Source organism: Marmota monax, unplaced genomic scaffold (assembly GCF_021218885.2).
Source record: "Marmota monax isolate L192 unplaced genomic scaffold, Marmota_monax_Labrador192_F-V1.1 WCK01_AAM20220418_F8-fsc00020, whole genome shotgun sequence".
Classification (NCBI taxonomy): domain Eukaryota; kingdom Metazoa; phylum Chordata; class Mammalia; order Rodentia; family Sciuridae; genus Marmota; species Marmota monax.
In genome coordinates, this window is record NW_026692912.1 from 4,390,143 (window position 1) to 4,405,567 (window position 15,425).

Consider the following 15,425-nt stretch of genomic DNA (forward strand, 5'->3'; position numbering starts at 1 on the left):
TCAGAATCAAAAATTTTGTTGTCCTGAAAGTGACCAGCGGCTTGTTCCATAAAAATGACCAGCAAAAGTCAGGGGCCTGAGCAAGTGTTGAGGCAGGGGCAGAAAACTGTACCCTTACTGAATAAATCTTTAAAGGTGGCTAGAAAGAAAGAACAGTTGCTTTTTTTTTTTTTGGTACCGGGGATTGAACCCAAGTACACTCTACTGCTGAGTTACATCTTTAGCCTTTTTATTTTTTTAATTTTGACACAGGGTCTTGCTAAGCCACCCAGACTGGCCTCAAACTTGACATCCTCCTGCCTCAGCCTTCTCCTGTTACTAGGATTACAGGTATGTGCCACTGTGCCGGCAAAACATTACAGTGTCATGCTAAGTGAAATAAGCCAGATCCAGAAAGTCACGGGTGCAATGTTCTCTCTCATATGTGGAAGCTAGGGAGGAGTGGGGAGAACATAAGAAATATTTTTTTTAAAAAAAGGGTGGGTTTCAAAAAAACAGATGGAAGACCAATAGAGTACAGGAAGGAGATTGAGAGGGAGGGAGAAATGGAGGGCCTGGGCAAGTCTGGGGAATGAAATCTACCAAATTGTGCTAAGTCTATGTATGAATATGCCACAATGAATCATATATGTATATATGTATACATGTGTAATATATATGTAATATTATGTAATATTAAAAGAACTAATAATAGAAGGGAAGATCAGTAGAATAAGAGGAAATGGAAGAGGAGAGGGGAAGGGAAGGGAGTGAGGCATGAGATTGATCAAATGATGTCATGTGCATGTACGAATACGGCATAATGAATCCCACTATTGTGTGTAGTTATAATGCACCAATTTAAAAAGTTGCATATTGATATTGATTTTATTCTGCTTGTGGTGCTTAGTTAACAGGCAATTTATCTTAGCTATTATGCCTGTAAAACAGACAAATTCGATTTTTAAGAAATTGCTGAAAACACAAAAGGACAAATACCACATGGTTCCGTTTATATGACAACCTAGAGCAGTCAGATCCATAGAGACAGAAATCAGGACGGTAGTTCCAGGGGGCTGGGAATAGGGAATTGGGGAGCTGGCATTTAAGGGTGCAGCGTTTCAATTTGGGAAAATGAAAATGTTCTGGAGATGGTGGTGGTGATGGTTGCTCAAAAATGTGAATATTCTTAACGGTAAGACAGTTAAAACAGTACATTTCAAGTTACATATACTTTACCACAGTCATTTTTTTTTTTTTGGTGGAGGGTACGAGGGGTACTCAACCACTGAGCCATATCCCCAGCCCTATTTTGTATCTTATTAAGGGACAGGGTCTCACTGAATCGCTTTGCCCCTCACTTTTGCTGAGGCTGGCTTTGAACTCGTGATCCTCCTGCCTCAGCCTCCCCAGCTGCTGGGATTACAGGCGTGTGCGATGTGCTCTGCTACCACAGTCATTTTTAAGAAAGAAATTACTGAAAGAACTTAGTAGAAAATACAAAATGTTTCCAGAAACCTCTTCAAATGGGACATTCTTAGATGTTTTCCCCCCTCTCATTGTGGACTTCTTATAACCCCAGGGGGAAACCGCCAGGGTGACCCATCCTCCCACTGTGCCTAGGACCCCAGGTATTTTGTAGCAGTGTGATTTTCAGAGCTAACACTGGAAACTCAAGGAAAACCAGGAAGAACTGACTGCCTTAGCAGTCCCCAGCATGGTCCCCCAGTGAAGAAGAGACACCGGGCAGCAGGATTGTTGGCAGAGGAGAGCCAGGTGAGCCAGCGGGTGCAAGGCAGACCTGGGGTGGGAAAGCAGGACCGGCCAGGACCTCCCACTACCCACCACAGTGGAGATGTGCACCTGAAATCCAGCTGCCCTGACTTCTCTTAAGTTTTTTTTTTTATTACTATCAATGAACAATTCAAATAAGCAAATTGTGCAGACCAGATCTAAGCTGAGGTAGGAGCGTTGACAAGGACACACTGAGGGACATAATGCAGAGATGGACTGTTTTGAACATGTCAGAGTTAACCCCCAAGGCTTCTGGAGAATACATAAACAACCCAAATTGCTTCATCTGGTGACTCTCGTCTGGCTGCCAAGGGCAGAATCCCCAGACAAGCCCTTTTGCTGGCTGCCAGCTAATCAGCACTTTACCCAAACAATGAAAATCAAAGCTTGTGTTCCAAAGGGATTTGTGTTTTCAGTCTCCTCTCCTTTTCTTTTTGACATGTCAATCCTGTTTGTTCATTTAAAAATTTTGGCTTTTGTAAAATCAACCTATTATTGTTTACCATTGTATGTAAATAAAGGGCATGCTGATAATTTTCCTGTATACCTTTGAGTTCTTCTTTGTTACTCTTGGAGGTGCCACTGGGATGTGGTCAGAGCAGAAATGTGTATATAACATGCACCTGGTCTGTAAATCGTCTGTACCGGAGCCCCTGGTCCTTGGCTCCCCTTCTCCTGGCTCACGTGATAAGCCTTAGGTGGCAGTAGAACCCTCTGGCCAAATCTGTTTCTTGGTCACATCTGCTTCTGCTCCTTGCTGCAGTTGAACAGGACTGATTGACTCTACCCCAGTGGGAACAATGGAGGAATCTGGGGTTTAATTTTCTGGCCAGGCCATTGACAGATCCCTCTCTAGTGGTAGCTGATAGGGGATCTGGAACCTGGTTCCCATGAATAGATTTTGTTAGTGCTTGCCTGAAGATTCTAATCCTTCCTGGACCTTGAGAATGCAAAAACTTTTTGGTGTTTCTCTTACCAATGGCAGAATTCTCTGCTTGTGTATTTTTATTTGAGTAGTTTATGTTCCTCCATCAGACTCTACAGATCAGAGCCTTTTTCCTTCTTTGAAAACTGGTCATTTTTCATGTGCATTTATCCTGAACCCTAGTGTCAATATCTGTAAAGTTAAAATTCTTGCACACAAATTAAGATATCTGAATCTCTTGTGTTAAATGATCAACTTTCATTTCTCCAAACTATCGCATAATTCCAAATTAATCTTTTCTAGATTTATAAGGCTACAGAAAGGAGCTTATTACCATTGTAAAAAAAAATATGGACCTAGATAAAAGGAGAAAAGACTGTTTTGGTAAATTTAAAAGAAAATCACAACAGCACATAGATTCATAACATTGGTCCTTCCCCAAAGCATAAAGTTAAGATTAATTACATATCATAAAGTATTCAGTATTTTTTAAACATTAAATTGAATGCTTTATTTATTTATGGTTATGTGGTGCTGAGGATTGAACTCACTGCCTCACACATGCAAGGCAAGTATTAGGTATTAAGGAGAGCCTTTAGTTGATCAATATTCTTAATACTTGTATCTGTATGTCTATCTTAAATTATTCTTATCACAGTTAGCACCTCTAGTTTGCATAAGACTTGATAAAATTCTGTTTACAAATGTGAAAAAGATTTTGAGCAAATAAACAGATATAATTTGTCTATCCCTGGAGTCAATAAATTAATTTATAAGGTCTAATAAAGTCTGTTGGATCAAGCACATATTCCAGTTAGATTGTATAAATAATACCAATTGTTTATGAAAATGTAAAATAAGAGAAATAAAAACTTCTATATGACTTAGGTTAATTGACCATATAAAAATTTTTTCTTACTAAAGTGTACCTTGGGGCCAGAGTCGGGGAGATTTAGCTGTAAATTTTGTTAATGGACTTAGTTACTAAGTTAAAAAACAAAATGAAAAAGTTTGCTTTTAAATATGTTGAATATTTTAAGATATGATAATATAAAGGCATAGAAACAGTTCTCTTATTATTTATAACTAATATGACTCTAAAAATCATACTAATTCAATGAATTAGTTTAAAAATGACTATCTCTTCCCTTTCTGCCAATCTTGGATATGTTCTTTCACAAAAAGTCAAATTTGTTTGAATTTCCTAAATTCTATATATTGATTTAGTTGGTTAGAAAAAGCTAATTTCTTTGTAAAAGGAGGTAAATAATGTTACTGTGAGGAAAAACAGCTATATAATTTCAGTTTTCTGCTTTCTGTTTTTTTTGGGGGGGGTCTAGAGAAAAACATTGGTTGCTTTAGTTAAAGATAATAATTAATTAAAATTGCTGAGATTATAATGGTATCATATTTTGCAAAATAACTGTGTTTATATAAGATCGTAGATATATTTTGTCTGTTTACCAAGAGAACTGTTACACTTTATTATTTTTTTATTAAAGCTTTTTTCTTAAAGAGAGAGAGAGAGAGAGAATTTTAATATTTATTTTTTAATTATCGGCGGACACAACATCTTTGTTTGTACGTGGTGCTGAGGATCGAACCCGGGCCGCACGCATGCCAGGCGATCGTGCTACCGCTTGAGCCACATCCCCAGCCCCAGCCACATCCCCAGCCCCATGTGTTTGTTATACTTTATTAAAACAAATAGAAGGAAGACCAGTAGAGTAAAGGCTGGGGAACGGGGGGGGGGGGAGGAGGGAAGGGAAAGGGGAAATACTGGGGACTAAAGTGAGCAAATTATATTCCATGCATGTATGATTATGCCAAAATGAACCCCAATATTATATATAATGATAATGCACTAATAAAAACATTAAAAAATAAAAAAATGTTAAAAAAACCCAGCAACTGACTTATCTATATACATATGTATACATACAAGCATATGTAACATATTCACATATTTATTATACCTATGAATATAACATACATGCATGGAACATATATGCATATGTACATTATATATATGTGTAATTTGTCAGATAAATTATAATACTTTCCTTTATAAACAAGCCAGACATATCCATGATCTTGTATGCATATGAATATTTTGTAGTGTTATACAAGAATTTAATATATATAATATGTGCATATATATATATATATGCATACATAAGAATGCATGCATACATAAGAATATGCTTGACACAGATGGAGAAATCACAAGCATATAACAACTTGGACGTCCTTCAAAGACCTTTCATTTCCTCAGCCATTTAAGAGTAATTCACCAACCTGATGCCCTATCCTTCTGACTAGTGTGTATAATATCTCCTACAGTCATTCTTCCATGAAACCATGATATGACCATCAGAATTGGGAAATAACCTTGATGCATCATTACCATATGATCCTTGAACTGCATCCAAGTTTCTTGACATCCTTTGTAGGAAAAAGAGTCCAGTTCAGAATCATGAGCTGCACTTGGTTGTCATGTCTCTCTTCTTCAATCTGGGAGGGTTCTTCACTCTGCTTGACCTTGATGATTATGGGGTCAGCTATTTTGTAGAAGGTCCGTCAGTTTCCTTGTGATTTCTTTGGGTTCTGATTTTTTGGCAAGAATACCACAGAGCTAAGGCTGTGTTCTCTTTGCAGCATCCTATCAGGGGGTCCGTGGTGTCCATTTGTCCCATCAAATTGTGATGTTCGCTTTGATCACTTGGTGAAGGTGGTATCTGCATGCGTCTTTGCCAGAAAGTTACTCTTCTCCACAGCCAATTAACGCCCCTGTTTTTCTTTCCCTCCTTCCTTTCCATCCCCTTGATTCACACGCTCCTATTTTATTAATGGGTTATGATCTATTTCCTTCATCGTTTCTATTGCTCCTGACTTGGCTCTTGAGATCAAGTCAGTTCCAGTTGGTTCCCTTGTTCTTTGATATGTAACATCATTCTTTGGGTGCTTCTTAACTTTCTGGTACAAGCTGTTTCAGGCATAAATTGTCCAGGGATCTTTGGTCCCCTTTAGTGCAAAATAATATCTGGAATCTAAGATTTTAGAGTTAGGCGATCTAATTGTTGTTGGAGTATTACAGGTCCTAGGCCATCTATCCATGCACAGAGCTGGAGAGAGTGTGTGTATGTGTATGTGTGTGTGTGTGTGTGTGTGTGTTACACATTGTACACATATACATACACACATGCACAAATGTGTATGTATATTTATTTCTCTTTCTAAATTAAAAACCTCAAGTTAACACCAACATCTATGATTTTGATGCAACAGGTTTCATTTTAGTTTTCTCACTTTCTATGTGTCTTACTCCCTTCTCTGACGCTGAGAAAGCTGGCTCCCATTTATCCATAATGCATTGACTTATCTGCTTGATCTTTCTGTAGGTAACCATATTTTTTGCAGGCAACAGTCCCATCTGTGTTACCATCTTCATTTTGACTTGACTGATGTTCAAATCCCAGGATTATTATAAAAAGAACAGTTTGGATGGAGGATTTCTGTGACTTGCACATGGTTGTATCTGATCTGACCAATCCTCTGCTTTAGACTGACACTTAAATGTTCATTTTTAAATTTTTCTTCTTGGTATCAGTGATTGAGCCCAGGGGAGCTTAACCACTGATCTACATCCCCAGCCCTTTTAAAATTTTTATTTAGATACAGGGTTTTGCTGGGTTACTAAGGGCCTTGCTAAGTTGCTGAGGCTGACTTTGAACTCACGATCCTCCTGCCTCAGCCTCCTGAGCCACTGGAATAATGTTCATTTTTAAAGTGATATTATTTGAAGGATTTCCCATTACCAAAATATTTTCCCCAAGGCCAGTCACAGTGCCTGACATCTGCACATCAGGGAATCATTTGATGAGAAAGGGGAATTTAGAATATTTTTGGTCCTTAAGTGCCCCCCACCCCCCTGCCATGGAAATATGAATCTCCACAGGAGGACGGGAGGCTCAGAGCAGTTCTGGGCTCCTTGAGCTAAATTTTCCTCCCTTGAGCCAGCCTGTTCCCTGTTCATTCTTTTTGTTGGCTGCAGCAAAATAACCGGGGGGTGACGAATAACTTGTGTACGTTGATACAGCAGGAGTGGGAGCCATTTATTGCAGGACAGGAGCAGTATTTATACATTCCATATAGCTTATCTAATTAGCATAAACTAGATACATCAGTCAACCAATAAGGAATCTCCACACTTAATGGCTCGCTTTTGTTACTTCTCAAACCACTCCCTCTGGCATTTTGCCAGGCACCATCCAGACTTGTTTATGAACTCTAACATTCCCCTGGCAAAATGCCAGGTGTAATTTTGACTTGTTTACAGACTCTAACATTTCCCCCTTTTGTTTAATTTAAATAACGACCATAGTGGTTTTTACAGAAACACCATAAATAACCTGCTACAAACAGAAAGGGAGGATACAAAATGCCACAATACCAAGCCAATTGATGGCTCCATGCAAGAAGCCCTTGGAAAAATTACACCAGCAATGACACTGTTAGCAAAGATACCGAATTACAATTTGTTATAGATTACAGTTTGTTGTCTCAGTCCAGGTAAAGCAGTGTCTCAATAGATTAACTCACAGTCCCAGTAAATCACAGTCCAGGTAAGTTCTGCAGGCAGCTAGCTTAAATCACAGTCCAGGTAAGTTCTTTAGGCAGCTAGCCTAAGCTGTAGCAGCAGAAACAGCAACAGATCCGAAGTCTCGTCCGTTTTTCAGCCGAAGTTTCATCCGGTTTTCAGCAACACTGGAAATTTTTTCATCCTCGTCCTCACCGGCACTGGGACGAAGGCAGGAACTCTTGCAAAGATGTTAAAGAAAATCCTGTAGCATTCCACTAAGAAAACAACCTTCTGAACAATTTAGTACATTATCTCAAGGTTTTTTACATTTAAATAAGCCTTAATGGTGTTCATTACTCATTAGCTTCCAGGTGTGGGAGAACCATTGTAGCTTAGTTATTGGCATTGAAAGTGACCAAACATCAGGGACACCAGTAGTGTCTTCTGCGGCTGTAGCGTCCTGGGTAGCCCCAGATGGCCCTGGGGAGAGTCCCGGTCTCAAACTGCTACTGGGCACAGGGAGCAAGAGCCTGCGAGACTGTGCCTCCAGGTCAGGTCTAGATTTGGGCTCGCGGCAGTGGAAGAGCCAGCTCCCCGGCCAGGAGGCAGGGAAGGGCCAGTCGCCGCCGCCTCTTGGAAAATCCTTGCTGCGCTATGACCGGCTTGTACACTCGGCAGCCGCTTCTCCGCTTCACGCACCCTCCGGTAACGAAAAGTATTCAGTAATAGCCTTTTGCTGCAAATTTTTTCCTGATAATCCTTCCTCCTCTGATAATCTTTCTTCTTCTGAACTTTCTGTTTCTTTCTGACTAGAGTTCCTGGGCTTCTATCAACACACGCCCTAACTATTCTTGGTTCCACTGGGGTGCCTTCTTCCCTTAGTAATTTACTTCTCACCCCTTCCATATTTTCATCATAAAGACAATACAATACACTGAGACAAAACAAGACACAAACATACTGTATCAATCTTCTCCATTTTCTCGAAATGGTCATTTTTCCTCTAGCCCTATCTGCCTAGGGACGAGCAGATTTGCTCCCGTCCTATCTATGGACGGGCAGCATTTTTCGTCACTTACCCCCGAGTGTCCCGGGGCTCCCCGTACGGGCCACCATCTGCCGCAGTCCGGCTGGCTGCAGCAAAATAACCGGGGGGTGATGAATAACTTGTGTACGTTGATACAGCAGGAGTGGGAGCCATTTATTGCAGGACAGGAGCAGTATTTATACATTCCATATAGCTTATCTAATTAGCATAAACTAGATACATCAGTCAACCAATAAGGAATCTCCACACTTAATGGCTCGCTTTTGTTACTTCTCAAACCACTCCCTCTGGCATTTTGCCAGGCACCATCCAGACTTGTTTATGAACTCTAACATTCCCCTGGCAAAATGCCAGGTGTAATTTTGACTTGTTTACAGACTCTAACAATTCTTTTTGTTTTAACCACTCAGCTACTTCCTAATGTTTTGGTTTAGGATTGCTGTGGAAATGATGCTTGCAAATATGGAAAATTAAAAGAGAAGCAGTTATTTGTATAGTGGGGACAAATACATTTAGCTTGAGTCCATCTGGATAGGTTGCTTAAGATGCTGGCAGAGAAGGGTTAGAGAGTGGCCAGGGATGATCTGTGATGTTAAATGGAACTACATGTTAAGGCAGAGGACCCAGAGAATGGGAGGAGGCAGATTCCCAGGGACCTTGGGGACAGCTCCTGAGGCAGAGTTGCCACCCTAAGCAGAGGTTCTGACAATTGGGACAAACAACACCTCAGTCAGCAGGGTGGCTTGGAGCCACTTTGTGCCTGATGGAGAAGTTTTAGGGACAGCTGTCACCTCTGAGTTCTCACAAGTACCCTTATTTCCCTTCGGTCTACTCCTCAGCTTCTAGCCCAGAAGATGGCTTGTCCTAACCCACCCTGAAACTTATAACTCTGCCTCCTCCTAACAACTGACCTTTTAAAGAAGCCTGGAGCCCCTCTTCCCTTACCAAACTCCATCACCACATGGCCACAGTGAACTGCGGGACTGCGGGGTGGCTGTGAAGCCTCAGTGTCGTTGGTGAAATTCAAATCTGTCACAGCTCACCCCTTAAACCAGAGGTCGTAAACCAAATACGGCCCTCTGGTCCACAAGATTATATATTTTTTTAAATTTAGTTACTCATCATTTTCTTGGGGGAGATTTTACCCCCAAATAAAGATTTTTCTCCATTTCTCAGGGAAAAATCCAGAAGATCTGGATGCATTAGTTCTATCTATACACTTTCACATGGTGGCAGTTGGCTGGGGCTGAGTGAAGGTTATCTCCTCTAGATAGTGCTTAGGCTCCTGGGTGGTTACAGTCCACCATTCCCTGGTCCACTTTACTCATTTAAAATACATGCCCAGCTCCTCTCTGCTGAGCTTGTGAGACTCACCTAAAACTATCCTGGACTTGTACCTAAGTCAGGTGGGAGTCAGATCAGAGGAGGTGGCACAGAGGATAGAAAACGGGTAGGGAGAGCTCTAAAAATGGAATGATCCTATTTCAAAAGGTTGAACAGCGACAGTGACTCCCTGCAGGCCACAGAACCTCAGCCCACCTCTGGTTCTGACTTCCTCACCCCTGCGGCTCCCTGTGCAGTTCTGCATTTGTGTCGGTCTCCCTTGGGCCAACGCTGTGCTGTGGGATATTCCCAATTTCCCAATGGTCCAAGGATTCCAGGATCAACAGTATTGACCCTGGGAAACAAGGAGAGTGACCACTTTTGCCCCTTTCCTTTGCTTACCTTCTGCTCCCCCAACTTATGCCTCAGGGTCTGCTCACACATCAAGCATGGCTGTGAGGGGGAAAGCAAGAGGACTGTGGAGATGGCACTGCACTGTCTGTGTCCCTGACTTGGATCACAGCCCAGGAGTTCACCAGCCACTTTCATACTGTAACGTTTGTAGAAATGGAAGGGAAGGAGTGGATATGGAAGAACCTGTATTGTAGAAATCCAGGACCATTGGTAAAACAAAACCATTGCTTATTCTTTCCTTAAAAATAGGTCATGTTCTCATCTGGCATGTGACCATGGACTCCAGTGGGAGTAGCTGCCTAGAGTGGAATGAGGCTGAAGAAGTCAAGAAACTTCGTTCGTGTGGGTATCGAGGGCAGAGATGTGATGTCATTACGGGCGTAAAGAGGAATTTGGGAAGTGTTTGTGAATGTGGGCCATTGGCAAAGGCGACGAGAAGGAGAAGTTGATAGAGTTCACTTTGTTCAAAGAACAACACTTAAAAAATTCAGAGAAGGGAGCTGTAATGGAAAGAAGTGGTGATTGGTAGCTGGGAGAATTCTCTGCCAAATTTACTGGTGATGGAAATGTTGCTGCCTGAAAACCAAATGATTTCCTATTGGGAGTGACGTGCCTAGTTCTCTAGATGAACGTAGAACCCAAAGGGCAGCTTTTGAACCATCCTGCGCGTGACTTAGTTTCCCATAAGCCTTCTGATACTCCCCCAGCGCTCTAGGTGAGTGCATTGTAGAAATCAAGTTCAGCTTCTTTCCCAGTATTAATTCTCATCTCCTGACCTCTGCACGGCTCTTACAGTAAGAAGCTTAATACATTTCTGAGGTCACACACGGAGCACAAGGTGCTCCCGGTCCGAGGGAAATGATGATACGCCGTTCGTTTGTTGAGCTCAGAATCTTCTAGTGGCACCTGTTGGCTCCTCTTGAACGCTCTGGCTGGGTTGGTGCTATCACCTTACACTGAGTTATTCAAGCCGTGAGAAACGGGCTCCATGCCTTTCTTTCACCCACACATTCTGAGTTCTGGAGGTTTCTTGATTCTTCCATGCCAGCTGCCACTGCCCAAACGGAGGAACTCACCATTGTTTGTGGCAATCTTCGAATTAGCTTTTCTGCCTTCCGTCATCTACACTGGGTGCCAGTCCCTTGCCCACGTGACACAAGAGCCATGGCAGAAACTGAGAGGGAGATGTGTTGTTCAACCTCCAGATGACACCTTCCCTCACACCACAAGATACTGTCCAGACTCCCCAGAGGAGAGAAAATCGACACGATTTGAAATATAATAGAACATAAATTATGATTACAGATAAAATCAGCTAGGTCCACCATGAAACATGATTCTGTTTGTTCCATCTGCCTCAACATTTTCAAATAGAAATTACAAACTGAAGAGAGACCATGAGCGTCTCCAATCATGGTGGCCTGCTATAATTTGGGGGCGCAGGGGGATTTGCTTTACCCTGTGTGACAACTTCACCTGCCCCTCACTTAATCTTCTGTCTCCTCTTGCCTCTTTTCTAGCCTCATTTCCAGGATTGTCTTTAACTATTTCCTTCAGGAACAGTTACTGCCCGGCCCCAGGGGACACCATCAGACTATGTCATACATAAATGGTGCCACTGGAATTGAGCAATACCGTAGTCCTTCTCCTTGTTCCACCCTCAAGCAAATGCCAGAAACGTGTGTGACATGGCTCCATTGCTTTTTGTTTCTGTGTCTTGGATTTTACTTGTTTCTCTTCCTGGAAAATATTCTCGCTACTGTTTTTTTTTTTTCCAAATTCTTGGACATAGAAGTGCACAGACACACACACTGCTGGCTGCGGGGTCTCATCCTTGCACACGTAATCTAGACATCAATCCTCCAGGGAGCTTTTCCAATTCCCCACTCACCCTTGCTTTTGCATCCATTACAATATTGTATTTTAACATAGACTATTTGCATGTTCATACCGTGGTGCCCAGTGCCACATTTCCTGTCATGCAGAGCTCACGTTAATGCCTTTCTGCAGATCACACTTTCCATCCTCAAATTGACCTTTCTCGATGATGGCTCAGTGGGATTATCTGCTCCCTTCCCTGGAAGCCCTATCCTGTCTACAAGGATGTCATTTTATGCTATGGATTCTTGGAAAACATCAAGCAGTACTTCATCCTAAACACACGTCTACCTAATACCATAGGTAGAAAGAACATTGACCATCTCAATCAAGTTGTATTGCCTCAAACATAGGCTGTTTCCTTTTTATCATTTCTCCAGTATCAAAAGGAGAGAAGATAGATGTGTACACTTTGTTACCTATTGTGTGTGTGTGTGTGTGTGTGTGTGTATGTTTCTGATCCTTTAGAGGGCAACATACACATATAAACAATACCATGTAGGCATAGGGCAGCTGATGCATAAAAATAAATGTTTTTGGCAACCAACAACTAGTCAATCAGACTGATCTGATTGAAGATGAATCCAACAAAGTCCAACTTCTTGGAGTCTTGCTCAAGAGAATTTTTATTCATCATTTTATTTAACATGTTTATTGAGAGCATACTATGTGCTAGGTACTGTTGTGGAGGACATATGTTATGAATAAAAAATAGGAAAATAAATCCCCTACTCCCTGGATCCTTGGGTGCCTGATTGCATTTGATAAAAAGATCTATTCACATTTTTGCCAGGTCAAAGAAACATTCTGCCTTAGGAATAAACCCAAGTTTCCAACTCTCAGAAGGGAGAAATGCCTTTTAACTTTTTATATGATCCTTCTCAAAATAGGTTCCAAAAAATCTTGAGGTCCCTCCTACCTAGGATTGCTTTTAATATTGACATTTGATATTGTATCAGGAGAGGAAAGTATTTAATGGTACACATAAGCCTCTTTTTAAAGATAACACCAAGTAACCCAATAGCTTCTCCATTTTCCCTTAGCATAGCAGAGCTGATAGGACTATACTAAATTAAGTATTAATAGCCTTTTATCAATTATATATCACCAAATCTTCCGACTCTCGGCTTGGCCAATAGGCCACATATCTGGGTGACACTGGGCAGGCTTCTCTCTCATGTGTGGTAAAGGAGCAGCTATCATCCTTGGCAGTGTCCCCCGGAGGAGTCCATGGTGTCACCGGGTGATCTCTGAGAGGTCATTGTTCATCTTCCATCATAGGTCAGACTTGGCAGTGGTGAAATAAATGTTCTCGCTACATCTGTGCACACATAATCATGGGCTGTTCTGAACACATACGTCATTTTGTAGTGGGTGGGAGGATTCTAAAAACAAAAAACAAATAGGTCTTTTCAGCTAGAGGAAAACAAGGGATGCGCTTCCACCAGGAAGATCCAGGTCACTTGTAGAAATCTGTTGGCTGTTGGTAGGTAACCCCAGGGTCTCTGCCAGTGCCAGGGGACTGATCCCAGGCGTCATGCAGGACTCAGAACTCAATGCCATTAGTGTCTCATCTGAGCACACACACGAATATACAGAGAAAAAATCAATAGGAAGACTGTGAAGCAGAGAGATAACCTTCATCCGTGTTTAACTAAAGGAAAGATCTATTTGTATCTTGCCAATGTCCTTCCTGTCAAAACCCAGGAGCTACTTTTCCCCAGAGTCAGTAGAACTATAAGCAAGTATCTGAGGTCACATGTTTCAGAGGGCACTTAGGGCTAGTCACAGAAGATCAGACATGAAAGCTAAAAGTGACGCCATGGTATGAATCCCAGCTCTGTAAACCAAATGGAAATCTAAAGATCAACAAAACTCAGTAAATTATTCAGTTACACAATCAAACCCCTAGTTCTAGATGAACGAATATCTAGTTTCTGTTAGAAATACGTTTCTTTCCTACATGGCTCTAATAATATTACTTACCTGGAAGTATAAAAAGAAAGCGGAGTATGTTATAAAATCTTTAAAATATGGAAAGTGCCTGGCGTGGTGGCCCACGCTTGTAATCCCAGCAGCTCGGGAGGCTGAGACTGGAGGATTGCAAGTTCAAAGCCAGCCGTGGCAATGGTGAGATGCTAAGCAACTCAGTGAGACCCTGTCTCTAAATAAAATACAGAATAGGGCTGGGGATGTGGCTCAGTAGTTGAGTGCCCCTGAGTTCAATCCTGGCACCAAAATAAAAAAAGGAAAGCTTTTTAGACATAATGTTTCTGGTTGAAGGCATGTAATTGAAATCCAGTCATGACCAGCAATGACAACACTGTACCTGTTATGATACTTTAATTATCAACCCAATGGTTTGCTTTTGGCTTGTCAGTGTGTTGGGATGGTGCCTTAGTCATGACCCTGGGCTTGTTTTGCTCCCTTGTTCTTCAGTTAGACATTTAAAATTATAGTAAAATCTCCATGTATCCAGCACTGACAAGGGACACAGTGCCACAGGAACACTGAAGACATTTTCCAGATAGCTAAACTTCAGCCTTGCCGAGTACAGACACCAAAGCCTACCATGAACAGGGATGTGGAAAACCTATTCAATCTCCACCACAGGTGCAGAGCAGGCACCCTGGGATGACGGGGTGGGGGGGGTGGGGGGGCAGGCTCTGCCGCTCTTCCAGACCCAGCCCAGACCGGTGTGGGTGGCCATGTTATCTTTGCCGATTTTCACACTTTTCTGCCTTGCGTGTGGATAGTACTGTCTGAAGTGACCCTTCTCCTGTCTCCCTCCAGCCCCTTCTAATTGTCTGTTTCTATTTATAGCAAACCAGAAAGCCACTGGACCAAACATGCTTCCTAGTCAGTTCAGAGTTGTGTTTGTTTTGACTTAGGGAACACTGAGACCTGGAGAAAGCCAAGAAACCTAATTCTCTACCCACCTCTCCCGACATCATCCCCAGCTGTAGTTCTGCCTAGAATCTCAGGCCAGTCCCTGAAGTCCATCAGTGGCCTCCAGTTTAAGAATTCCTGGTCTAGAGTTTATGCATGACACCTATAGAAACATCCTACCAGGGTTCTCTCATTCTGGCTCATTCTTTTTGAGACCAAGGGGTTGAAATTTTTGGTTCTGGTGATGAATTTGACGCTTGCTAACGTATGACCTGGGCAAATTATCATTTGACTACTCTAAGTTCTACTTTCTTCATCTACAGAATGGTGAGAATATTGTAATGACACATATGTAAGAGAGTTGCAAACTTCTCACAGGTTCAACGGCCTGAGGTCCACATACAATGGAGGGGTTTTGGGATCATCAAACGATCTGCTATTGGGGGGGCTGGGGATGTGGCTCAAGTGGTAGCGCGCTCGCCTGGCATGCGTGCTGCCCGGGTTCGATCCTCAGCACCACATATAAACGATCTGCTATTGGAAGCAAAATGTGGGTTGGTGCCACCTGTGTGTTTTTTCTGGAAGATGGGTCA